Source organism: Musca domestica, unplaced genomic scaffold (assembly GCF_030504385.1).
Source record: "Musca domestica strain aabys unplaced genomic scaffold, Musca_domestica.polishedcontigs.V.1.1 1, whole genome shotgun sequence".
Classification (NCBI taxonomy): Eukaryota; Metazoa; Arthropoda; class Insecta; order Diptera; family Muscidae; genus Musca; species Musca domestica.
In genome coordinates this window covers 29,821,022-29,848,035 of record NW_026712114.1, presented here as the reverse complement: position 1 = coordinate 29,848,035, position 27,014 = coordinate 29,821,022, and the positions used below count along the sequence as shown (strand labels likewise).

General features: G+C 35.2%; 1 protein-coding gene across 1 annotated transcript in view; it reads left to right on the top strand.

Annotated features, from left to right (window-relative positions):
• Positions 1-27,014, top strand: part of LOC101896863 (uncharacterized) — an 86,542-nt gene that overhangs the window by 36,693 nt on the left and 22,835 nt on the right. The window contains exon 3 of the mRNA XM_005177432.4: positions 9,587-9,619. The gene's annotated coding sequence lies outside the window, so the exon portion shown is untranslated. The remainder of the gene's footprint in view (positions 1-9,586; positions 9,620-27,014) is intronic.

Here is a 27,014-nt window from a genome sequence, read left to right as displayed (position 1 = left end):
TATATCTTAATGTTATTTTGCCAAACTGAAAATTCCCCTTTCATATATTTCCTTGAAATCATCAATTTGTTATGTTCTTTTTCAAAAACAGTTTTCATATCAAAGTCTATTCTGAAAAATTTCAGCAATTTCCCAAAATGTTATGCAATAAATATAAATGATTATAATTTTGTAACGATAATCTAGAGAAAATTAAAAACTAGATTGAAATATGATATGTTTATGGCAATAATTTTCGAAATAATATAAATCATTTTAATAACAAACAAAGAAAGACGGCAAAGAAGCTAATGCCCGTAAACCTTGGATAGCCACCAACGCTGCTAAGACAATACCCTCTGTATAAGAACTTTCATAAGAATTGCATGGTAAGCCTTAAAGTTGTACATCATCATCATTATCATGTTATGTTTGTACAGGCAACTAACATCTCTCTCTGATGCTTGCTGGCTGAACGCTGTTCTAATTTGGCACAAAATTTAAAGTGTGCTAAGTTTAAGACATTATTCTTTTGGCTTGCATCGTTTTTTTTTTTTATTATTATAAAAATAATTTATTTTTCTGTACCTCTTTCTATATGGGTTATGACCATAAATAATAGTAAAATGCAATCTCTGTGTGTTATAGTTTTATTCGTCGTTGTCTTTTTTTCAGAAGCTCTCTGAAAAATAAAGTGTAACACGAAAAAAAAATCAACAAAAGATTAGAAAATTGTTTGCTTTATTTTGCGAGAATATAATTAATTCGCTGGCATTGTTTACTATGTGTTTTTTATTATTATATCTGTGAGGTGAAATTTATGCTGAATTTAATTAGAAGAGATTTTACACTATTTAATTTTTTTAACACGTTCAGGCAGTAAATATAAATTAACACCATTGTGTGGTTTATTGGTGTTTGCCTACTTTTATGGTGTGTTGTGGTTTGATGCATATGAAGGAGGATGGGAATATATTATCTGGTGTTTTACATTTAGATTATGTGAAATAGAATTTCATTATTGATCATATATAATACTCACTTGTTATAATGGGAATTTATATCAGCGGTGTGGTGACCTAAATGACATAAGGTGGTGTTATGTTAACAAAACACAAAAAAAGATTCAGTTCATTTAGGCTAATTAGCCACTTGGTGCACAATAAACCTGATATCAGATAATGATATATATGGGAGCTATATCCAACTCTGGTCTGATATCGATAAACTTTAACAGATGTATTTTTGGGCTGTAACTGATATAACGAATGTGAGGGCCTAAGGCAACAAATCGGGTGCGACGAAAAAATTGTAACCAATTTCAGACTGCTGTCATTTCTAAGCCACTCGTAGGATAGCTGTTAAAATTATTCCAGTGACAGCTTATTATATTGTTTAAAAGAGTACAAAAGCATTTTGGTGAGAATTTTCCAGAAAAAAAGTTATTCGTGGTGGAATTCAAGCATGACAGTGTGATCTCTTTACATTTGGCTGGAAAAACACAACGATAGCCATTAGAGCACTCCAGCATTTTAATGTGAATAAATCTATTGCGTCTCGTACCATCGCTCGTTACCATGATACTGGTAGCGTAGCCCGACGTCAAGGAAGTGTACGGAAGAAAATAGCAACATCAGCAGAAATGGTTCGAAAAGTATAGAAGCGACTTGATCGAAACTCGCGTCTCGTGGCCGAAAATGGCTCGTGAGCTGAACATATCGCAATATTCCATTCGTCAAATATTAAAAAAATTAGCTCGGGGTAAAGCCATTGAAATTCCAAAAAGTGCAAGAGCTTACACCGCAACGGAAAGAAAATAGACTCAAAAGAGATAAATAGTTGTTTCGCTTGGCCGAAAGTGGTAAACTGCCGAATTTGGGTTTCTCCAATGAGTAAACATTCGTTGTCCAGGTGTTTGTAAACAAACAAAATGATCGTGGTTACTTGCCAAAGAGGTCAGCTGAAAATGTGCACCTTCGGTTGGCCACCAGAACTCAAGCGCCGGCCATGGTGATGGTGTGGGCCGCCATAACAGCCGATGGTCACTCTCCGCTCGTATTAATCGACCCTGGCATCAGAATAAATGCCGAATATTATTGACAACATATTCTTGAGGGTGTATTAAAGCCTTAGATACGCAAATACTTTGGCCGCATACCTTGGACACTCCAACAGGACTCAGGACCATCGCACTCAGCACGTGCCACCCAAGAATGGTTACAAAATGAGGTTCCTCGCTTCATTCCCAGCGCACATTGCCCATCAAAATATCTTGATACCAATCCGTGGGACTATTGTGTCTGGAGTATTTTGGAAAGCAAGGTTGGCCCTAAAAAATACAAAGTGTCGATCACCTCAAGCAAACGCTTCGCGGGAATGGGCCAAAATACCGCAGAGCAACATTCGGCAGCGAATGACGGTTTCATTAGTCGTTTGCGGCTATAATTCGTGCCAAAGGTGATCAATTCTAACAAATCTAAACTTATTCACTAAAATTTGATGCTTTTTCCGACATTTTTTGCTTTCATTCAATAAAATTAAAAAAAGAACAAGAATGGCGTTTGACTTTGTTGCAGTTTTTTAATCTCCCCCTGTATGTACAATGGTCCTCCGCCGAAGCTGGGACCCATTACGAAATACAAATACCATTTTTTGGAGAAATACAGGCAAGAATCAATCAAAAAAAAAAGAATTACTGTTTTTGTGTCGGTTACGCCTTTCGGCATTTCTGGTTACCTTATTTTTTCTTTCACGTGTGTATCCTAAGTCTTTTGTCGAATACAATTTTTCATAGCTTACTCAGAATGTTTACTCTTGTGATTTTCAATAGAGACGCAAATGTAAAATTATTTATTTGTATTCCCTTTTCGAGTATGTGCCTTAAGTCTTTTGTTTTCTTACATTTACCCTTTGATTGAAGTCGACCAAAAAGTAAAATTAAATTTATGCAAAATGTCACACCTGAATGTTTTGCAATGACCATAAAAGCCTCGGCACTTACCCCAAAAACAGAATAAATGGAGCGGTGGATTATTTTAAATTGTTGTTACCTCTTCTGCTATGAAAATCCCCAATTTCCATTAAATAGCGGCAGCTGTTAAAAGATTTCTAAACTCTGTTTTTATCTTCGTGTATCTTATTTTTTGTGTATCAAAGATTTAGCAAAAATTTCACCTTGATTGTAATGTGTGTTTTTTTGGTGTTGGTCTCCAAAATCCATTTGATCACGATTTGTGTTTTTTGGAAAACATCCATTAAAGGAAAGTGTTAACTAGATATTCGTTTTCATTTCAAATGGCCAAGAGACATAGCATTTGGTATACCATTCAAATGTGTGTGTGTGTGTGCAAATTCTTTAAAAAACAACAGAAATACATTGCGTCTTGTTTTGAAAAAAAAAATGTTTGATATTTAAATAGATTACCATCATTTGCTAGCTTTTGTGCATGGGATTTCTTTTGTTGAGAAAATCTACAAATAATTGAGGGGTCAACAACAAAGTGAAAATAAATTATTTTTATTTTTGTCCATGAGTAAAATTCATTTGAAGAAGATATGCAAATGGTTGTGCAGAAAAATGATAATGGTTTTATAATTGTTAAAACATTTTTCAGATTTTTTTCGAAATTAAATGGAGTATTGTTAAAATTCAATTAGTTTGTAATGAAACACGTTTTAGCGATTTGTTTTACAGAAAACACAAGAAAAAAGAAAGTTTACTAATTAAATAAATTTTTTAAATGTAGGAAAATTAAATATTCCATATTTTTGTTTATAGACGTGATGACTTAGTGAAGAAGAGGTGAATTATAATTTTTGAGTATACTTTTTGAACCGACAAGTTATTCTACTCGCAAGATTGATGTATATGAATTTTAATGCCCAAATATTAACAAATGACAGTAATATAAAAAAAAAAATTAATATAATATGAAATATATTAATATGTTTGAGTAAGTCCCATGATTTTAAATCAAAATAATATGGTAAAGAATAAAATATTTGGCTTTGAAAAGTATTTTTAAGTAGCTCACAATTTTGGCTCCGCAATTTAAGCTCCATCCCCATAAACATATTGTTAAAATCAGAATATTTTCTACAAAAAATTCTTTAACAATTGTCAATTTTCTAAATCCAGTCTTTCGATTCCAAAAAATATTCTTTAGCATGGAATAGTGGTAGTAGTCGAAATATATACTTCAAAAAATCAAACATTAGGATTTGGTATAAAAGTCTTCAAAGCCAAAAAAAATCTTTTATACCTCATACAACATATTATAATTCTTATTACAGGGTGAGATAAAAAAACCGCAACAAAGTCAAACGCTATCACTTTTTTTTTTCTAAATTTTGTTGAATGAAAGCAAAAACTGTCGGAAATAGCATCAACTTTTAGAATAAGTTTAGATTTGTTCGAATTGTACACCTTTGGCACGAATTATGGCCTCAAACGACAAAAATCATTCGCTGGCCGAATGTTGCTCTGCGGTATTTTGGCCCATTCCCGCGAAGCGCTTGCTTGAGGTGATCGACACTTTGTATCTTTGTAATAGTCCAACGGATTGGTATCTGGAGATTTTGGTGGCCATACGCTGAAAATGAAGCGAGGAACCTCATTTTGTTGAATGTGATGGTGCTGAGTCCTGTTGGAATGTCCAAGGTCTGCGGCCAAAATCTTTCCAAGGCTTTAATACACCCTCCAAAATATTATCGCGATAATATTCGCATTTATTCTGATGCCACGGTCGATTAATACGAGCGGAGAGCGACCATCGGCTGTTCTGGCGGCCCACAACATCACCATGGCCGCCGCTTGAGTTCTGGTGGCCAACCGAAGGTGCACAACTCTTTAGCTCTTTTGAGTCTATTTTCTTTCCGTTGCACCGCTTGAGTTCTGGTGGCCAACCGAATGTGCACATTTTCAGCGAAGCAACTCTTTAGCTCTTTTGAGTCTATTTTCTTTCCGGTGTGGTGTAAGGTCTTGCACTTTTCGGAATTTCAATGGCTTTACCACGAGCTCATTTTTCGCCATTGCGAGGCGGTTTTCGATCAAGTCGCTTCTTTACATTTCGCACCATTTCAGCTGATGTTGCTGTTGCGGGCTACGCTACCAGTATCACGGTAACGAGCGATGGTAGGAGACACAAAACCATAGCCACCTGTGATTTTCCAGCCAAATATGAAGAAATCACATTATCACGCTTGAATTCCATCACGAATAACTTTTTTTTCCGGAAAATTCTCACCAAAATGCTTTTGTACGCTTGCAAACAATATAATGAGCTGTCAATGGAATAATTTTAATAGCTGTCGAACGAATGGCTTAGAAATGACAGCAGTCTGAAATTGGTTGCTGTTTTTTTCATCTCACCCTGTAGTGGACCGATTTTGTCCACTTTCCACTAATGCATAATTCTTTCTTTTTCTGTGCAGTGATTTTTTTTTTGTTTTTTTGAAAAAATTGACACTTTGTGGGGGAGGTATCAGATAATAATAATTTTATAATAACATTACGATGTACCAAGTTTGGACCAACCAGCCAGCAGATATCGCTAAATCGACTTCAAATATCCTGAAACGGATTTGGTCCAAAGACACCTGGGATCTAAAACAGTTTTTTCGGTGAGATATATACCCTGACTAAGGGTATAATAACAATAATCCCAGGTAATTTTAGCCCCTAAATCGCTATTATCCTCCCTTCCACACATCTTCACTTTCGCGGAAAACCATTTTGTTGTAAGTATGGAAGCAATACCAGATATATAAAAATAAACATGTTTCAAAGCTGTCATTTAAAGTCCACGACAAAGGGGGAACCTTTGAAAGACATCCCACTATTTGTTTTCTCATTAAAAGCAAATAAAGAAAACCTGCAATAAATTGACACTTGTAACAAGTGTTTGCATTTAAAGCTCTGGCATGTATGGAATACCAATAACATGATCTGAGGAGCAAATGAAAGATATATCTATTTGCTGGTCTCCTATTCAACTCAAAACCCGGCAATGACAATGGAAATTGCGATGCTAGTGGTGGCAGATAGATGGCCAACGCAACAAGTGTTGTGGTCTTCCAACATCCATATATGACAGCCAATTTAATGTATGTTCTATGTACGTTTCAAGAATCGATTTTTTTTCTGCGGCTACAACATATTTCTTCGTTTTTCTTTTTTTTGCTTTGTGTTGCTGTGCCATAAACGAGTAACATTTAAAGGCTACAAATATAGGTTAATAGCCCGGTTCTTTTTTTTCTGCTTCGTCTTTTTTCTTTTTGAAATGCATTGTTGCAACATTTGATGTTAATGCTGCTGCGCTGATGATGATGCTGATGATCAGCCATGGCAGCAGGTTTTAACGGCCCGCAGAAAAATGAAGCGAAATGAATACTCATCAATGACTGGAGTAACAAACAACTGCAGCAGCCGGCATAAAGAAATGGTATTAGTTGCAAAGCAACAAAAAAGAGATGATACCAGCGAAACCAACAACCACATTTACCATTTGTAAACATTACTACACACATATATACATACACACATACAGATACATTTCTATGCAGAGCCAATTATTAGTAAATGTTATGTTGAAATTGCTTGCCATTGAAAATAGGCAGGCGGGCAGGCAATGGTCCACAAAAGCTCTCAGTTTAGTTGCATAGATGGATGATGAAGCTGCTGTTGTTGTTGCTGCTGTGGTACTGTTTGTTTCTTGGCTTACTTGCTGGCTAACATATCGGGGGTAAACCACATTCTTACATCATTGGCATTATTAGATTAATTTAGTATTCATCTTTTTGTGTTCTATGTATGTATGTGAGTCTTTTCCTACTGTCGTTCGTTGTTGTTTGTTCGACTTTGTTCATTTGTACAGGTGAAGGCTTTCAAGCCCACCTCTTTTCTATCATTCCCACTCTCCTCCTCCTGTGTTGCATCTCAGCTGGCCAATGTTTAACAACAATTGGAGTTAAAGTGAAAGACACTTTTGAATTTATAAAAAACAATTATAACATGTTCTATGCCATATGTTGTTGCTGTTGCTGCTGTTCTTCTTCTTCATGCTGTTGTCGTTGTTGTCCATGCAATCTTGTGCCAATAATCGTTAATGTTTTCTTTAATTTCTTGGTGTCAGTTGTTTGGTTGGCAACTGCTGCCTGCTACGAACATATGGCTGAAGGTGGCAGTTTGTTGTTCAATTGTCTTGGCATTTTCTCCATATAGTCACACAGCACTCACTACTCGTATATTGATTGTCTGGAGCCATAACTCTCCAACTGCTGCCGCTGCTGTATGTTGTTTGAAACAGTTATGTTACAACTCTACTTTACATCAACATTTATCTCAGTGTCTTCTAGTGTCTCTGTGTGTGAGTGTCTAAGTGTTGTGGCATATTGGAATGAGGTCTCTCAGTTGTTCGACCCACCAAATGCGACCGGTCGTTGATTTCACAGCCGGTGTATTATGTGAGCTTTTGCCGTAGTTATTTTATTTTTTTCGTCGTGCTTCCCCAGTGTTTTTTAGTTTTATTTTTGTTTTTAAGATTTCCAAGAGTTTCTCTTTAATTTTTGTGCTGTATGTTGTTTGTGAATAAATTATGAAGGCATAAGATTTTTTCTTAAGTTTGAAAAGCTATACTATTTCGAGTATGTGCCAAAGCAACGAAGACATTTGGATTTGAATTTAATTTTTGTGTAGGAAAAAATTATATTTAAAAATTATTTAATATATGAATTCCTGATTTTAATTAAGTAACACAGTGATCGAAAGTAAAAAAGAAAAATATATTTTGATAATGAAATATAAAATACCTAAAATAAGATGCTGGAGCAAAATTTCCTTCTATCTGACCCATGAGGGATTTTTTTATTTAGATACGAAAGAACATAAGAATAGTTCGAACTTTGGAGAGTTATTGGGACGAATATTTTCTTTAATTAACATTTTATGTTTTCAATTCAGCCTAAATTTGAGAAAAAAATGAATGTGAGTCCAGTATGTCCAGTGAAAATGACCTATTTTTGAAATAAAGGAAGAACTCTAAATATGATGTTGGATCTATATTTTCTTCTTTTCGACCTTAGATCAGGAAGATATTTCCTCGGTCAAAAATGGGAGAGGGAGAGAAAAGGTTCCAGGACCATAAAACTAGGTTGAATTATTTCAATCAGGAATAGGTCTTTCATATGCGATTATTATTTTTTGACTACAGGGTGAGATAAGAAAAATGCAAGAAAGTCAAACGCTATTACTTTTACATTTGTTTTTTAATTTTATTGAATGAAAGCAACAAATGTCGGAAATAGCATCAGATTTTAGAATAAGTTTAGAATTGGTCACCTTTGTCATGAATTATGGCCTTCAAACGGCCAATGAAACCGTCACACGCTGTCCGAATGTTGCTCTGTGATATTTTGGCCCATTCCAGGCGAAGCGCTTGCCAACTTTGCTTTCCAAAATACTCCAGACACAATAGTCGAACGGATTGATATCCGGAGGAACCTCACTTTATAACCATTCTTGGGTGGCGTGTGTTATGTGCGGTGGTGCTGAGTCCTGTTGGAATGTCCAAGCTTTACCCCGAGCTCATTTTTCAATATTTGCCGAATGGAATATTGCGATATGTTCAGCTCATGCGCTATTTTTCAGGCCACTGCGACGCGGGTTTCGATCAAGTCGCTTCTTTACTTTTCGAACCATTTCTTCTGATGTTGCTGTTTTCTTCCGTCCACTTGATTGACATCGCGCTACGCTACCAGTATCACGGCAACGAGCGATGATATGAGAAACAAAAGAATCATTCACATTTAAATGCTGGAGTGCTCTAACGATAGCTCCTTCTGGTTTTCCAGCAAAAAAATAAAGAAGTCACACTATCACGCTTGAATTCCATCACGAATTACTTTTTTTCTGAAAAATTTCTTATACGCTTGTAAACAATATAATGAGCTGTCACTGGAATAATTTTAACAGTTGTCGGACGAGTGGCTTAGAAATGACAGCAGTCTGAAGTTGGTTTCAGTTTTTTCATCTCACTCTGTATTTAATATTTTGGGATCAGAACCGCAGACACATTTCGGAGGAAAATATTAAACAAAACTTAAATCTGTTTCTTCTTTAGGACAACAAAAAAATTTACTCTGCAAACGATTCTTTATATTTTTAATACCTTATTTTAATTTATTTGAATTTTTGGTTCATTTTTTCTTGAAAGAAATTAAATGGACTTTTATTGTTTTTACTCTAAGTGACCTCTATTTATCTATTTTCCCGAAGAAATATCTAGAAATATATATATTTTTTTAAGTTTCCAAATAGAAAAAAATTATTTTAAAAATATTAAATTTCTGCACAATAAGCTTCTGCTTCAGGGACAAAGGATTGCTCCGATTGGATTACTTTTAATTCATGAGAAATTCCAACTGGAGCCCCGGGGACAACAATAATCTCAAAATCGAAAAAAAAAATCACTTCAATATTTTTTTTATTCTGTAAGATTTTTTTTTTTCGAACCTTTGAAACATAAATAATTGTTATAGCATTTTAAGAACCAAATACTCTTGAGTCTCAAAATAATCTAACGTGTTAATTTTCTTCTACTCATTTCAGATTATATTAACACAACCATAAACATTTAAAAAGGTAAGCATCCAAAATGTATGGCCATAAAACTTACTCACGTAATTGTTTTATAAAACAAAAAATTAATACCAGTGGCACGAAATTCTAAATGTCTATCAAAATGTCAAGAAAATTTCACGTGACTTTCGGGAACTATTTGAAAAGAACTGCATTCAATGAAAAATGATAGCTGCACATGGAATTTAGAAACAAACCAAAATTGCATTAAATTAAATCAACATTTCTCTTGACTTGAGTTGAGTAGCATAGCGTAGCATAGAATTCCAATAACATAAATTTCTCTTTTGGCTAATTGTATTTAATTAAACTTTCAATGCCAGACACCACAATAAATAAAATCACAATGCGGGTTGGCACGCACAAGCCCGGCATTGGCATTGAGGACATCAATCCCAAATGAGAAGGAGAATGAAATGAAAAGAATAAAATAAAATGACAAATCTTATTGAATTGAATTTCAAATGAATGAAAACTTAAAAAAAATTCTAAGCCACTTTCAAGGTAAACAAGAACGTTTGTTGTTTTTCCACCACCCCACTATGGGTAAAAAGCATGCTTTTTTGGCATAAAGTCATTTTTTTTTTGGTTTCATATTTTGAAATTTAACTGATTTCCTAAATGTAGATACCCATATTAGAAAAAAAAAATGTTTAATATCGATACGGGTGGCAACCCTTTTTTGCTGGCGAGCTTTTAAAGTCAGCTGTTTGAAAGTCACTTTGTTTTGGTACAACTGGCGGTAAAGATCAGCTAAGTTCAAGTGCTTCTGATTTGACAAAATTGAAAAAAAATAAAATGTGTAATTATGGAAAACGTTAGTGCAGGTATGTAAAATTAAGACGAGGTGCCCTTTTTGTCATAATTGTCTGTTGTTGTAATACTGTGAATTGTTTCGTTTATGTATAGCTTTATATAAAATCTATAAATTGTAGTTGTGTTCCGTGGAGTGTAACTTGTGAATGGCAAAGCATTGCAAAAAGGTATAAATGCCAAGTTATTAACAAAAGTGTGTTAATTAATGAGTAACTAGCCTTTTTTGTTCTATTTTGTGCCAACACGTGTTTTGCAGATAAACATGTGTTTGTCCATGCAGCGCTTATTGAAATTTGGAGAAGCTACAATCGCTCAGATGATGCACTTGTGAAATATGTGTTACAGAATATCAATAATATCAGTTTAAATGAAGACCAAATGCGTTTGATATCAAAACAAGTGAAAGATTTTGTTAATTATAAAAAAAAGCATTTGCCAAAGTGCATCCGTAAACTAGAGCGATTTAAAACTAAACATTCAAAATGGCTTAGCAAAAGTATAATTATTGTAATGAATGAGCAGTATGTTTCTCCAAATCATCATAGCCGATCGGCCAGATCGGCTATATAGCAGCTACATGAAATAGTGCCCCAAATCATATGAAAATTCGTAGGTCATCTTGGGGGCATAAAAATGAATACAAATCAAATTTCACTTCAACAGCTTCATAAATAAAAAAGTTGGGTCAAATAGGCCAGACCGGCTATATAGCAGCTACATAAGAAATAGTGCCCCAAATCATATGAAAATTCGTAAGTCATCTTGGGGGGGCTTAAAAAATGAATACAAACCAAATTTCACTTCAATAGCTTCATAAACAAAAAAGTTGGGTCAAATCGGCTATATAGCAGCTATATGAAATAGTTCCCCAAATCATATGAAAATTCGTAGGTCATCTTGGGGGCATAAAAAATGAATACAAACCAAATTTCACTTCAATAGCTTCATAAACAAAAAAGTTGGGTCAAATCGGCCAGATCGGCTATATAGCAGCTATATGAAATAGTGCCCCAAATCATATGAAAATTGGTAGGTCATCTTGGAAGCATAAAAAATGTATACAAACCAAATTTCAATTCAATAGCTTTGAAATTAGAGTTTATGCCAAAATAAACGTAAAAAAACCCATAGTGCACCCCCCAACATCAGAACAAGAAAAGCGTTGCCTTTGTGGCAAAGAAAAAGAAAGTGTCAATTCATGTTCACGACAGCCTGCCAGCCGGCACACACGCAAAACAATAAAATGTCGTTTTGTTATTTTTCTTTTTTTTTTTCTATTTGTTTTTTTAGAACATCAAACCAGACCCAAAACGTTTAACCAAACGTGGTGGAAAACAAACGGCAAAACTAAGCCTTTTGTGGGGAGGGAGCGAGAGGGTATATAATACAAAAAGCCTAATAAAAAGCGACAAGAATTATGATTTGTGGCCTGAAACTTGTTTGTTATAAAAAACATAACAACAATAACCATAATAAAAACATGTAACAAAAGCGTGACAAAAAGCCAACCGACAAAAACTGTAACACTTTTGCGAGATTCTAAAAAAAAGGGAAAATCTAAACAAAAGACTTAAGCAACAAACTTGCTGCTGCTGCTATAATTATCATTATGAACCCGATTAATGAAATGAAATTTCACTTTTGTTTTCTATACAAAAGACATGTGTAAAACAAGAAAAGCACACACACACACACATGGACATCCAAGAAGCAAAACAAATTGAAAGTCAACAGCTGAAGAGGAACAAAACAAAAAACCACCGAATGCCACAAATCAGAGCAAATCACAGCAGACATTGAAACAATTGTTGTGTAGCAGGTCTGTCTGTGAAGCCCTCATCAATTGTTTCGTTAAGTTTATTACAATTGTTAAGTGATTTATGATTGTGGCTGTTGTTGTTATCTGTTCATTTACCACCACCACCATCATCATCCACTTCGTCTTTCTTTTGACAATGTCATGTTCATCATTAAATGGCAAAAGAAATTCCCTCGACTCTGAATCCCTGTAATCTTCAGATATATCTATTTGTTTTCTCAAGTTCGGCATTTATCGGTCACAAAACTCAATTTCAATAACAATGCAACAATTTTACTTTCACAATGGCAGCAGTGAGCAGCAGCAGCTCATCTCATCAATGCACCAGCTTACAATGTCAATGGCAATACTTGTCACCCGTAAACATTGTTGAATTGCAAAGACAAAAAATAAAAAAAAAAAAATACAAATTGTTACAATTTCTTTTCAAAGAGCGAGTAAAGGGAGGCCCACACATCAGTAGGAGTATTTTTCAGTTCAGCCATGTGTGGTGTAAATCATTTACTTAATGTTTTGTATTTCAATGATATATGATGTCGGTAACTGGCAGAAGCAGTAAAATGTAAATTGATTTTTTCTCTCTCTCTCTCGGTTTCGTGGAAAAATGTGGGCTGTTCACATACTTTCGCTTTTCGAAATGAGCAGTAATTTTTCATTTTTCTCCAGAATTTGAAAATGGTATATATAGTATTTTTAAGGGAGTAGCCTTTATTCAACACTAAATGCTATTTGTGTAGACAGCTTCTGGCTGAAATGGTGGTAAGGAAGGCGGTTATGTTTAGGCGCCAAATGGTGTTGGGTAATAGTGAGTAATATTTAGCTTATTGGGGGGAGTTCCTCATAGATTAGCTCTCTAGAAGATAAGCCGCTTTGAAAGGGAGAGAGATTAGTCAATAATGAGGTCGATAGTCATTATATTGGGCTTTGGGTCTGTAAAATTGTACTTGCAGGGATGTTAAATTTATGCAGAGGAATTTCTGAAGTGAAATTCAATTAAGAAGTTAAATGGAAAAATGTTGCACTTAATATTAAATTTACAAAAACATTTCCAGAAGTGTTTAAGAATTAGCGACAATATTCTGGTACTGGAAGTGTGAGAAAAATATGAAAAAGTTCAAAATATATTCTTCGATGGAGTTGAAGTTCTCGTAATCGAATTAGATTTGATACCTAAAAACAAGAAAAAAAAGCAAAATGTAAAGAAAACGTTGAAAATGCTGCTATAGCTTTCAAAATTTTGATTATCAGAAATTACGGTTAAATGGGGCTATATGAAAACGTCGACCTTTACAGGCAATTATCTTTCAGAGAAGGAACTCCAAACACCAAGTTTAGGATAATTCTGTTAAAAAATTTACCTTAAATCCGCAATTTCCTGTCATATGAAGGAGTGCCCACTACGAACTCCAAATTCGGATTTTTTAAGAATTCCTGTGAAAACTGTGACACAAATCATTAAAATATCTGAAGGTACAGTTACATTGGGTCTATACATTTACAGTTCTCTCCAAGGATGTTTCCTACATCCTGGAAACACAGACTACCGAATCACAGTGAATTCGATTTAAAAATATGACAAAACACCCAAAAGCTATTGAAATAAGATTTCCCGACTTTTGAACGGCTACAGACATTTCAAATTTTTTAAGTGAAAAAATTCAGCTGTGTTCTTTGAAAACCTCATTTAGAGATGTCCTTCAAACAGTCTCTTGAAGTCAATATAGAAATCACATTTTTTCATTTAGAGATCTAAAATTTATGTCTAATATGGTACTGACATTATGTTCTGTCCGCCCACGTCCAGGTATAAACCCCAAATAACAAACAGCATTGCACCGTACCGCATAATTTAAAAGCTTTTCGCTTGAAATAATGGGTTCTAATTCCAAAAATGTCCAGCTATTGGAAAAGCTCTTTCATAACAGTACCTCAAGATTATCCGTATTAGTTAGCGATTTTGACATTTCGAATTCTCTAGGTACATAGCTCCCATATAGGTCCAGTAATTGTTGTAGCTCTCATACAGGGCGAGCAAATCTTTTATGTCTCGCACCATCGCTCATTACCGTGATACTGGTAGCGTAGCCCGACGTCAAGGAAGTGGACGGAAGAAAACAGCAACTTCAGCAAAAATGGTTCGAAAAGTAAAGAAGCGACTTGATCGAAACCCGCGTCGCAGTGGCCGAAAAATGGCTCCTGAGCTGAGCATATCGCATTATTCCATTCCATTCGGCAAATATTGAAAAACTCCGAGCCATTGAAACTCCAAAAAATGCAAAAACTTGCACCGCAACGGAAGGAAAATAGACTCAAAAGAGCTTAGGAGTCGAATTTCGTTTTCTCCGATGACAAAACATTCGATGTCCAGCAGTTTGTAAACAAACAAAAGGATCGTGTATACTTGCCAAAGAGGTCAACTGAAAATGTGCACCTACGGCTGGCCACCAGAACTCAAGCGCTGCCATAACAGCCGATGGTCGCTCTCCGCTCGTACTAATCGACCGTGGCATCAGAATAAATGCCGAATATTTTCGCAAAAATATTCCGGAGGGTGTATTAAAGCCTTGGGCACGCAAAAATTTTGGCCGCAGATCTTGGAAATTCCAACAGGACTCAGCACGCGCCACCCTAGAATGGTTACAATGAGGTTCTTTGCTTCATTTCAAGCGCACAATGACCACCTAAATATCCGGATACCAATCCTTTGGACTAATGTGTCTGGAGTATTTAGGAAAGCAAGGTTGGCACTAAAATATACCAAAGTGTCGATCAGTTCCGACATTTTTTTGCTTTCATTGAATAAAATTAAAAAAAAAGGTAAAAATAATGGCCAATGGATGCAAAATCATACGTCTTTCATATTTTGCTCTTTCATAGACCAATCAAAATGATGTAATCCAATTTCAAAAAACAAGAAATGGAAAAGAGCCGACTGCAACAAGTGTTGTACCATCAAAATATGAAAATGAACACTTCAAAATAAATCATCTTTGGATTAAAGATCATAGATTCAAAACATACTTCTTCAAAGAGTTCAATCACCATCAGAAAATAAATAAGACCAACTTCAAATTGGCACATTCTCCGACACTTTTCAAAGAAATCAAAGCTCGTAGCTATTCTCACTTGAAATGTAGACAAGATTTCCATAAAAATTAAAAAAAAAACAAAACTAGAACAAAATCACTTGCCAGGCATCTAATGTTGCAATCATTATGGATTACATTGCCATTTTAATGGGTGCATTCAAAACCGAAACAAGTTTTTCGGCAGAAACAACAGCAACTGGCATGATGTTAGATAATATCTCCTTTCACACCAGAAAGCAATGCACATCATTTTTTTTTCTTTCGTTTCTTTTCAATTACAAATCATTAAATCAGCACAATGTTCTTCTGACTGTCTGTTTGAGTTGTAGCATTATGAAAGAAAAACAAGTATTGCAACAACAACCATGTCTATAATTTGCATTTCAAAACTGTCTTAAAAAGTCAATGACTTTCCAAAGTCATTCAAAAGACGGCAATTGTAACAACTGTAAAATACTGTTTTTTTTCTTTTTTTCATTCAGAAAAACCAAATCAAGTCTGTGGCTTAAGTCTTTTGTTTTGCGAGGTGAGAAAATTATAGCAAGTGTTTGATTAGAGTATATTTCGTTTTTCTTTTTTCTTCAAAAAAAAATCTAGTTTTCTTCTGCTTAGTTGTTGGAGCAATAATTTACAAGGCCATGTTTATACAAATATTTATGGCAATCTTATTATCTACAAAGTAATCTAATAAATACCGCAGAATGTTAACAGTTTTATTATGGTCGCTAGTTGAGCATTCTAAATTGGAAATAGTTTGTGGTAATCCAGCTGGAGTGGTAATTTTCTAAGGATGTCGGAAATTTAAAGAATCTCCTAGAAAAAAGTCTTCACTTACGTAATTATCTTTAAAATCCTAACCAAAATGAATTTTAGGAATGTTTTTAGAATTCATTTTAAAAATATTAGATTTTTATGAATATTTCGATGATTTTTTTTAAAAAATCTTTTAAGATTTTTATCTAGGACACTTTGATTTTAAAAAATATTTCGGAAGTATCCTGGTCGAGGATTTCTTTAAAAAAAAATTCTTTTAAGATTTTTTTGTCTTGGACTCTTTGGCAAAATCTCTTTAAGAATTAGATATTCAAGAATCGCTCTCAAGTACGTGTTTCGAAAAAATCGTGGATTTTTCAAAAAAAGAAATTATAAGTACTTCTTGCCCAGAAATATTGTTAAAACCAGTTAAAAAGTATCAGTCGGTTTTGCCGGCAGATGTATACCCTCAGCCGATGTTAGATTATATAAACATACTTGGACCTTTTTTATGATTATTCAAATGATTAACCCTCTATGGAGTAGATTCGGGAGGAATGAGCCAATATTTTGTCCAGTTCATATCTGACCTAAATATATATGATATAAATATTGCGACATGCCAGGTTTGGATTATATTCCTTCACTTTCCAGGGTGAGACAAAAAAACTGCAACAAAGTCAAAAGCCACAATTTTTACATTTTTTTAAAATTTTATTGAATGAAAGCAAAATATGTCGGTAATAGCATCAAATTTTAGAATAAGTTTAGATTTGTTCGAATTGGTCAACTTTTGGCACGATTTATGGCCTTCAAACTGCCAATAAAACCGTCACACGCTGTGTGGTATTTTGGCCCATTCCCGGCAAAGCGCTTGCTTGAGGTGATCGAAACTTTGGTATTTTTTAGTGCCAACCTTGCTTTCCAAAATACTGCAGACACAATAGTCCATCGGATTGGAATCCGGAGATTTTGGTGGCCATTGTGCGCTGGAAGCGAGGAACCACATTTTGTAACCATTCTTGGGTGGCGCGTGCTGAGTGCGATGGTGCTGAGTCCTGTTGAAATGTCCAAGGTCTGCAGACAAAATATTTGCGTGCATAAGGCTTTAATACACCCTCTAGAATATGTTCGCGATAATATTCGGCATTTATTCTGATGCCACGGTCGATTAATACGAGCGGAGAGTGACCATAGGCTGTTATGGCGGCCCACACCATCATGGTGATGGTGGCCGGCGCTTGAGTTCTGGTGGCCAACCGAAGGTGCACATTTTCAGCTGACCTCTTTGGCAAGTAAACTCGAGCATTTGGTTTGTTTACAAACTGCTGGACAACGATTGTTTTCTCATCGGCAGTTCACCACTTTTGGCCAAGCGAATCAACTCTTTAGCTCTTTTGAGACTATTTTCTTTCTGTTGGGGTGTAAGTTCTTACACTTTTTGGAATTTCAATGGGTTTACCCCGAGCTCATTTTTCAATATTTGCCGAATGGAATATTGCGATATTTTCAGCTCACGAGCCATTTTTCGGCAACTGCGGCGCGGGTATAAAACTTAGAAATTTTTCGAAGACTAAAAGCTAATTTTTTTTAAATTTTGAAAGAACTCTTTTGGCATTAATTGGAATTTTGTATGAAAGGATATGAGATTATTCCGTTCAAAAACCAACTTTTTCTGTCAAACATGTTGACCCAAAATTTTACCCAAACTAGATTATATTCATTTAGGGATGTAACCTCAAAAGTTCTTAAGTTTTCGAAATCCTATGTTATTTTTTAGCCCCAATAAATTGTTAGCCTTCTCAGAATGTTGGGTGATTGAAAATAAATCACATTTATTTTTAGAGAAATGTTAAAGGACTTTGTTTCCAGTTGTCATATATTTGTTTCAATCCCACATTTTAAATGGCCAGTAATCCAGTGGTCTACTTACACATCCTCTTTCATCGGCAACATTGCACGAAACTTTTCTTTCACAAAGCCCCACAAATTGCCTTTGTAAATAGTGTCACAACCCCAATAACACTAATTTGAGTTACATTCCAAATCATTTATTAAGCCATCAATCAAAAAGCAATTTTGCCATTTTACAAATATCCCCTCGTAAATAAATCAAAGTTATAACTATACGAATAAGTTTTGCTAAATGTCCAAAACTCACGCTTGTATTTCCTGTAATAAAAGCCAAAGCACAATTGAGAATGTTCTCGCAAAGAAATTGAATCACATAATCAAAGCAAAATAAACCACTAAAACTCAAATCCCCACTGATTGCCACCATAAAACCATAGCCGCTGGTCGAACATGTTCAGCACTTAGTAATTTCTCTATCATCTCAGCATTCCCAACAAATAAAGCGGCATTTCTTTTCTGCTCTTTCCGAGGATATTTCATTGTATCTACAACTTAATCACATAATAAATAATATCGCCATAGAGCACCACTTAAACTACGTTTTCAGGGTAAATATGAAGAAAATTGATTCCTACCTCCCTAGCCGCTGCGAAATTGTGGCAGTTTTTCATGCATTCAAATTAAGTAACCGCTCACACAAAAATCACACAAAATTGTAATAATCAACAGCCATAAAACTATCGTATGAATGAAATCAAAGAAGAAACCTAAAACGACAAGATGAAACCATGTAAAAGCAAATTTGGCGGAAAAAAGAAATTCTATCAAAAATCACTTAATTCTGGAGACTTTAGCCACTGGCTGTTCACAGTTTTGTGTTGTGCGCCGACGAATCAAAATAGAGACACGTACCATCACCATAACCACCACCATCAAAGTGCATATTTTAGATATATGAATAAATGGAAATCGCAAGGTATTAGAAGAAAAGGTTCATCAAATGGCGATTGCTTTCAATTGAGGAACAGTGGGATGGAAAATTTTAAAAAAATATTAAAATTAAATGGGAAATTGAAATAGAAATTCGAAAACAACAAAAATGTGGAGGCCAAAATTAGTTTCAAATTTTTAATTATTTTTTTTTTTTTAAATTTTATTGAAAGAAAGCAAAAAATGTAGGAAATAGCATCAAATTTTAACATAAGTTAAGACTTGTTCGAATTGGTCATCTTTGGCACCAATTATGACCTTTAAATGGTCAATGAGACCGTAACACGCTGCCCGAATGTACAACACTTTGGTATTTTTTAGTGCCAGCCTTGTTTTCCAAAATACTCCAGACACAATAGTTCAACGGATTCGGAGATTTTGGTGGCCACTGTGCGCTGGAAATGAAGCGAGGAACTTCACTGTGTAACCATTCTTGGGTGGCGCGTGCTGAGTGCGATGGTGATGAGTCCTTTTAGAATGTCCAAGGTCACAATGTTTGCGTGCCCAAGGCTTTAATACACCCTCCAGAATATTATCGCGATAATATTCGGCATTTATTCTGATGCCACGGCCGATTAATACGAGCGGAGAGCGACCATCGGCTGTTATGGCGGTCACACCATCACCATGACCGGCGCTTGAGTTTTGGTGGCCAACCGAAGGTGCACATTTTCAGCTGACCTCTTTGGCAAGTAAACACGATCTTTTTGTTTGTTTACAAACTGCTGGACAAAGAATGTTTTCTCATCGGAGATAACCAAATTCGGCTGAACACCACTTTCGACCATGCGAAGTAACTCTTTAGCCCTTTTGAGTCCATTTTTTTTTGTTGCGGTGTAAGTTCTGGCACTTTTTGGAATTTCAATGGCTTTGCCCCGAGCTCATTTTTCAAGGCTTGCCGAATGCAAAATTGCGATATGTTCATCTCACGAGCCATTTTTCGGTCACCGCGACGCGGTTTTCGACCAAATCGCTTCTTTACTATTCTGCTGACGTTGCTGTTTTCTTCTCTCCACTTCCTTGACGTCGGACTACGTCACCTGTACCACGGTAACGAGCGATGGTACGAGACACATCACATTTAAATGTTGGAGTGCTCTAACGATAGCCACTTATGGTTTTCCAGTCAAATATAAAGAAATCACGCTGGAATTCCATCACAAACAACTTTTTTTCTGGAAAATTCTCACCAAAACGCTTTTGTACGCTTGTAAACAATATAATGAGCTGTCACTGGAATAATTTTAACATCTGTTTGACGAGCGGCTTAGAAATGACAGCATTCTGAAGTTGGTTGCAATTTTTTCATCTCACCCTGTATATAGCCAACCATATGTGTGCAATCTGGCTAGACTTTGAACAGCATGCATGCAAAATTTCGTGTCCGTCGGTCCATCATTATGGCTTGGGGGTTCAATTACAATTCATGAGGGATAGGCTAACGCATAGCAAAATCAAGTCACCAAAAGATCTAGGGTCACTAAGTGGAGGTTTTATTAACGTCTAGTGCTTAACATTTAACAATTTGAATGCTTCCCACTGTGTGTGTCCGTTTAAAAAGTTACTAGACCACCATCGTAAAAAGGCAACTCCCAATTATTTGTATTTTGTGCTCTTCTCGGAATGGATTTATGGTGAACAATGTAATGTGAACACCATTGAAAGAACCACGGCCAAAAACCACATATATACACTTGCAACGCTGTGCCGTGGCATTGCAACAGTCCAAAGATGACTGTCAATATTCATAATTTCCCCCTCTCCCTCTCTAGGCATTCTAGCATTTGGGTGTTGTTTAATAGTTATTTAAGGCCATTCGGGAAAACATGTCTACTAAAATTCTTAGCGGTCGGCCAGTAAAGCAACCACCAGTCCACCGACAATGACCGTTAACGTCTAGATTGTTTTTTTTTTTTTTTGCTACGCCAAACACCGCTACTCGGTATGCAGAGTTTTTGTTTTCGCTGCTCACCTAACTATTCGCATATGCGATTTTTTTTTTTTTTTTTTTTGGTTTCTTTGCATGAGCTGCTTGCCAAATGACCTGCTTTAAACAATTGTCCGTTGTTGTGTTTTCTTCTTCGTCTTTCGTTTGTGGCTAGTGAGCATTTCGTCAAATTGATATTAATGCTTTTCAGCGTTTTACTTTAATAGCTTATGGATATTGCTAAATAGATTTTCTTGTGGCTAAAATAGAAAATCGATAGTCATGTTGCTACCATGGTTATTTTAGGCTTGGAAAGAAAATCTTTTCAGTTTTTCCTTTTGTGCGCGCCCAAAAAAAATATATATATATATATATATATATTTATGGCAAATAAAGGTTTTGAGGGCATGCAGTGCTTAAAAGAAGGTAGAAATTTATGGATATTTAGTTTTATGTATGTTCGGAAATATGTGTACATACATATTGAAAAGAAAACTTATTGAAGGGAGAAAATTACTTTATTTAAAACAAGTGAAATTTATAATAATGGTTTATTAGCAGCGTGACGATTTGGGAAAATGAAATTGATTGCAGTTTTGTTTTTTTTTTTTCTCATATAAATGAAAAAAAGGCGTAGGAAAAAGGGTGACTTGAATAAGGACAGATAAAAGGAAAACCAAGAGGTCCAATTGGGAAATTTTACCAAAATTTTATAAAGTCATTTATGCGAGACATACTGAAGGATATAACTACCAAACTCATGCATTTCTAATAAAAAAAATGGAATATAATTAACCTATGTCTATAATTGTGTACCAATCAAGCGATTCTTTGACATCGGACCTAAGAGGCAGCCCTGTGGATACAATTTAAAAATATTATTTGAACAAAGGACATAAAAACGACTTGAGAAATGAAGAACAGCAATATTTGGGAACTTTTAAAAATTTCTTAACTTAACTTTGATTTTCTAAGTTAACAGGATAATTTATAAAAGGTTATTAAAAGACTGAAGAAACGAACTCATATATTCATAATATGGTATAATTATATTTCGTCTCAAACTGCATATGAATTAGGGTATCCTTTGACTAAATATACTGTGCTTTTGATGTAATGCAAATTCAACTCGAGTTCGCGGAAATGGTATTAACTTTGGGAATACAGTTTTAGGGAAAACAGTTTTAAAGGCTTGTTCTACAAATCTGAAGGGCTTCATAATAGCTAAAATACGTTGTCCGTTCGTCTGTACATGTATTTTTGTGAAGGAAATGCTGGTCGCATTTATTATCCGATTTTCCAAACAATATTTGTTTGGTCCAAGGACTAACACTATTGAAATGGGTGAGAATCTGTTTAAAATTTAGATATAGCTGCCATATACAGGGTTGCCCATATTCGACGGACCCATGACTCTTTGGGCCCATTCCAATCGACGAGGCTTGTCCGCAGGCAACATTCTTTGCGTCAATTGAATTTTGTACGGCAACAAATGCAAATCAATGCGAATAATCCGTTGTAAAGTGGACCGAGCCATGCCCAACTGCTGAGAACGGCGTTTTTGGGATGTTCTTGGGGACCTCTCAACACTGGCTCGTACGGCAGCGATATTCTCGGCCGATCGCCTTGGTCGACTTTTATATGGCGTCTTCGGATTAGAAAGAGCCTTACCAGTCGAAAATTTTTCATATAAACGCTTAATGGTGTTCTTAGAAGGCGCACTTCTCACATTTTTTAATGTTTTAAAAGCACGTTGAGTTTTCACAATTGACTTCTTCTGTTGAATGTAAATTTCAACTATTTCGGGTGGCGTGTATTGGTTCATGATAAAAATCTGATTGGACTGACGCTTCAAACGCGGTATGTCATTAAGCGATGTGACATCTCTGTCAAAAGTTATGGCGTTGCCAGATGGGTCCGTCGAATATGGGCAACCCTGTATATCTTCAACCGATTTCGTTAATTCTACACCAAATGGCCAATATTAGCCCAAATGACATAGATTTTTTCACATCCGACAGAATTCAGTCTAGAAGCAAGTACATCAAATTTAATGAAAATCGCTTCAGATATAGCTCCCAGATAAATGTTTCATCCGATTTGGGGTTTTAAATCCCTCACAAACGTAATATGCACTCCCCAGCAATGATCTTTGGTACCAGATATCAGATCCAGCGCAGAAATAAATGCCTAGAATTTTGTTAAGATCGGTTCAGATTTGGCTATAGCTCCCATATATATCTTTGTCCGATTTCAGGTTTATTTGGCACCAATTGGCCCAAATGGGCTGCATTTTTGCACTTCCAATGGAATTCAGCCTAGAAGTAAGTACATCAAATTTTCGTGAAAATAGGTTCAGATATAGCTATAGCTTCCATGTATATGTGTCATCCGATTTGATGCTTAAGTCCCTCACATGCGTAACATGCGTAACTTCACAACAATGATATTTGATACCGGACATCAGATACAGCTCGAGACTAGCTCTGTCAATTTTTTTTCGAGATCGGTTCAGATTTTTATATACCTTTGATAAACATCTTCAACCGATTTTACGGTTATTGCTCACCATATATGTAATATCAGCCCAAATTGGATAAATATTTCATATGCAACCGAACCGAAACCATTTAGGCAAATTTGGTCTTGATATATGTATTGCTCCAATAAATATTTTTTAGTATAATTCTGATCGAAGTCATATCATGCACTATAAATCAACGTTATTTGTTAGTAGAGGTACAAAAGCCTGAAAATTTGAAAATCGATTTAGAGTTGGATTTAGTTCCTAAAATACTGACTACTCTAAAGACATGATACGCATTCAAATATAGTTCGTGGTTGGTATTATCTACTTCACATAAATTCCCAATATAAACTTTTTTGTTACGGGAGCTCTACTACATATGAATAATGGTGTAGGGTATCATATAGTCTTTAATCATAAAATAATTGTTACCCACATTTTGAGTAAATTCCTTTATTTTGTGCACTTTTACCCAGCATGCCTCTTTTCTGTACTCATTCATTATTTGGGTATTCACGTATTTCCCATATCTGGTCTCTATTTAAACTCATTCCCAAACTATTCATTAATGTTATTCTCAAAAAAAAAACTCATTTGAAAATTATTTTTCATATTACATAACAGGGCTTGTCAAAACAACGTAATTAAATGGAAAATTAATCATTTATATTCCACCTAAATTCCCTGTTACGAATTTCCAGCGAAAATCTGAATTGAAAAAAATTCTCAAGATAATTAAAAAACTATGCAACTCATATAAGCTTATTGCTCATTCACTTAAAAAAAAACCCAAGAAATGAAAAACAAAACCTCACAAAACAAAAGACTTAAGACACAAACTAAACAATTTGCTTTTTGAACAAAAGCGCGTATAAATTACCATATACATACGTACAACTTCAACAACATCATTTATCATTACAACGCGACCAACAATACGAGAACAAAGCTAAAACAAAACGGTATATTATGTCATTATTAGCAGCAACAGCCAAGAAGAAACAGCAATGAGATGAAATAATATATAAAAGAAAGTATAAGCTTATGTAATGAAAAGACCCTTGGAACCCCGCTCAACTACCATAAGGTCACAATCCAAATCCAGTTGCACTGTAATTTCTTTCCTTTATTCTTACGCATAATAAAAGAGCAAAAGTTAATTATAAAATTACTGGAAATTGATATGCGCCTGTAATAAAAAAGAAATGGACAAAAGAGAATGTTAACAGAATGGAAAACACACATACATAGAAACGGACAGGTGGCAAGAACGCTGATGAAGAAGGCTAATTGAGTTTGTGAATGAAAATGTAAAGTTTATCGGTTACAAATAGTTATTAAATTGCTGTGAACTACGAGTGGTATAACGGATGGAATTCAGATAATAGGGCGGGATAGAATAACAAAAAGATATCAAGAAAGCATTTTTCTCCTAGATAAGAGGGGGACCAGTTTTCAACTAAGATGACCACAGATATTAGCTGATGTTTTCGTTAAATAAAGATTGTTAGCTGAGGCAATTTTTCTTTTGAAAAACATGCAATAAAAACATTTTTTCTACACAAAAAGTTTGGACCACAGTGAACAGCTAGGCAGATTTTTTCCCAAACGAAATGCTTCAGGTGAAAATTCACAGTAGACGGAATTTTTTTTCTATCGCAAGCAGACATTCTTACAGAAAAAAAAAGGTTTTCATTAGCTAACGAAACTTCTAACCACAGTTCTTAGCTGATGGAGAAAAAAATTAATTATAATATAGAAAAAAAATAAATTTTGAATACCTGTTCACAATTTTTTCCACGGAAGCATTTAAAAAAAAAAACAAAAAAAATAATTTTTCAGCTGATGATAATTTTTTCTGCCTAAAAGAATTTATTTTTATTGTTTCATATTAATTTTTCCAAAAAATATTCCTGCATTTCCAATTAACATAGCAATACAGGTTGAGATAAAAAAAACAATGCAACAAAGTCGAACGCCATAATTCTTACATTTTTTTTTTAATTTATTGAATGAAGGCAACAAATGTCGGAAATAACATCAAATTTTAAAATAAGTTTAGATTTGTTTGAATTGGTCACCTTTGGCAAGAATTATGGCCTTCAAACGGCCAATGAAACCATCACACGCTGCGCGAATGTTGTTCTGCGGCATTTTGGCCTATTTCCGGCGAAGCGCTTGCTTGAGGTGATCGACACTTTTGTAGTTTTTAGTTCCAACATTGCTTTCCAAAATACTTCAGACAAAATAGCTTAACGGATCGGTATCCGGAAATTTTGGTAGCCATTGTGCGCTGGAAGTGAACCGAAGAAACTCATTTTGTAACAATTCTTGGGTGGCGCGTGTTGAGTCCTGTTGGAAAATCCAAGGTCTGCAGCCAAAATGTTTGCATGCCCAAGGCTATAATACACCCTCCAGAATTTTTTTTGCGAGAATATTCGCATTTATTCTGATGCCACGTTTGATTAATACCAGCGGAGAGCGACCATCGGCTGTTATGGCAGCCCACACCATCACCATCACCATGGCCGGAGCTTGAGCCGAGCTGACCTCTTTGGCAAGTAAACACGATCATTTTATTTGTTTTTAAACTGCAGGACAACAAATGTTTTCTCATCGGAGAAATCCAAATTCGGCAGTTCACCACTTTCGGTCAAGCGAAGCAACTCTTTTTAGTCTATTTTCTTTCTGTTGCGGTGTAAGTTCTTACACTTTTTGGAATTTCAACTTTTGTAAGTGACTGGCCTTCGGCCAGGGCTTGAGATTTTTTCCTCTGGGTATGTCCCTAACCGGCTAACGCGAACCAAAGTTTTCTAGATTTGACATTTTTTGTAAATTCGGCAACTGCGACGCGGGTTTCAATCAAGTCGCTTCTTTACTTTTCGAACAATTTCTGCTGATGTTGCTTTTTTCTTCCCTCCACTTCCTAGACGTCGGGCTACGCTACCAGTATCGCGGTAACAAGCGATGGTACGAGACAAAAAGATTTATGCACATTTAAATGCTGGAGTGCTCTAACGATAGCCACTTGTTGTTTTCCAGCCAAATATAATGAAATCACACTATCACACTTGAATTCCATCACGAATAACTTTTTTCTGGAAAAATCTCACCAAAATACTTTTGTAACCTTGTAAACTGTCACTGGACTATTTTTAACAGCTGTCGGACGAGTGGCTTAGAAATGACAGCAGTATGATGTTGGTTACAGTTTTTTCATCTCGCCCTGTGTATTAAATCGGTATTATATTAAAAATCATTCAGGTTTTTCTATCACACAATTGACATAATCAATCATAGATAGCCTAGCATCTAAATACATGTTTAATAGCCAACAATCGTATTTAATTAGAATACTGCCGGATGTTTGCGGCAACAAGTCATTGAAACTCTTTAATTATGTTTTTAATATCAACACACATTAGCACATAATAGCTAACAACAACAGTCACCTTAACAAGCCAAAAAAAAAAAAAAAGATACCGGTAAAATTTATGAATGAAATTTATCTTCTCAAAACTCTCATCAACACTCTAATCAAACTAACCATACACAACAAAAGAAATAAAGAACGAATACGAAAGAAATTAAAAACCACAAAAATAACGGTAATTTTAACTGGG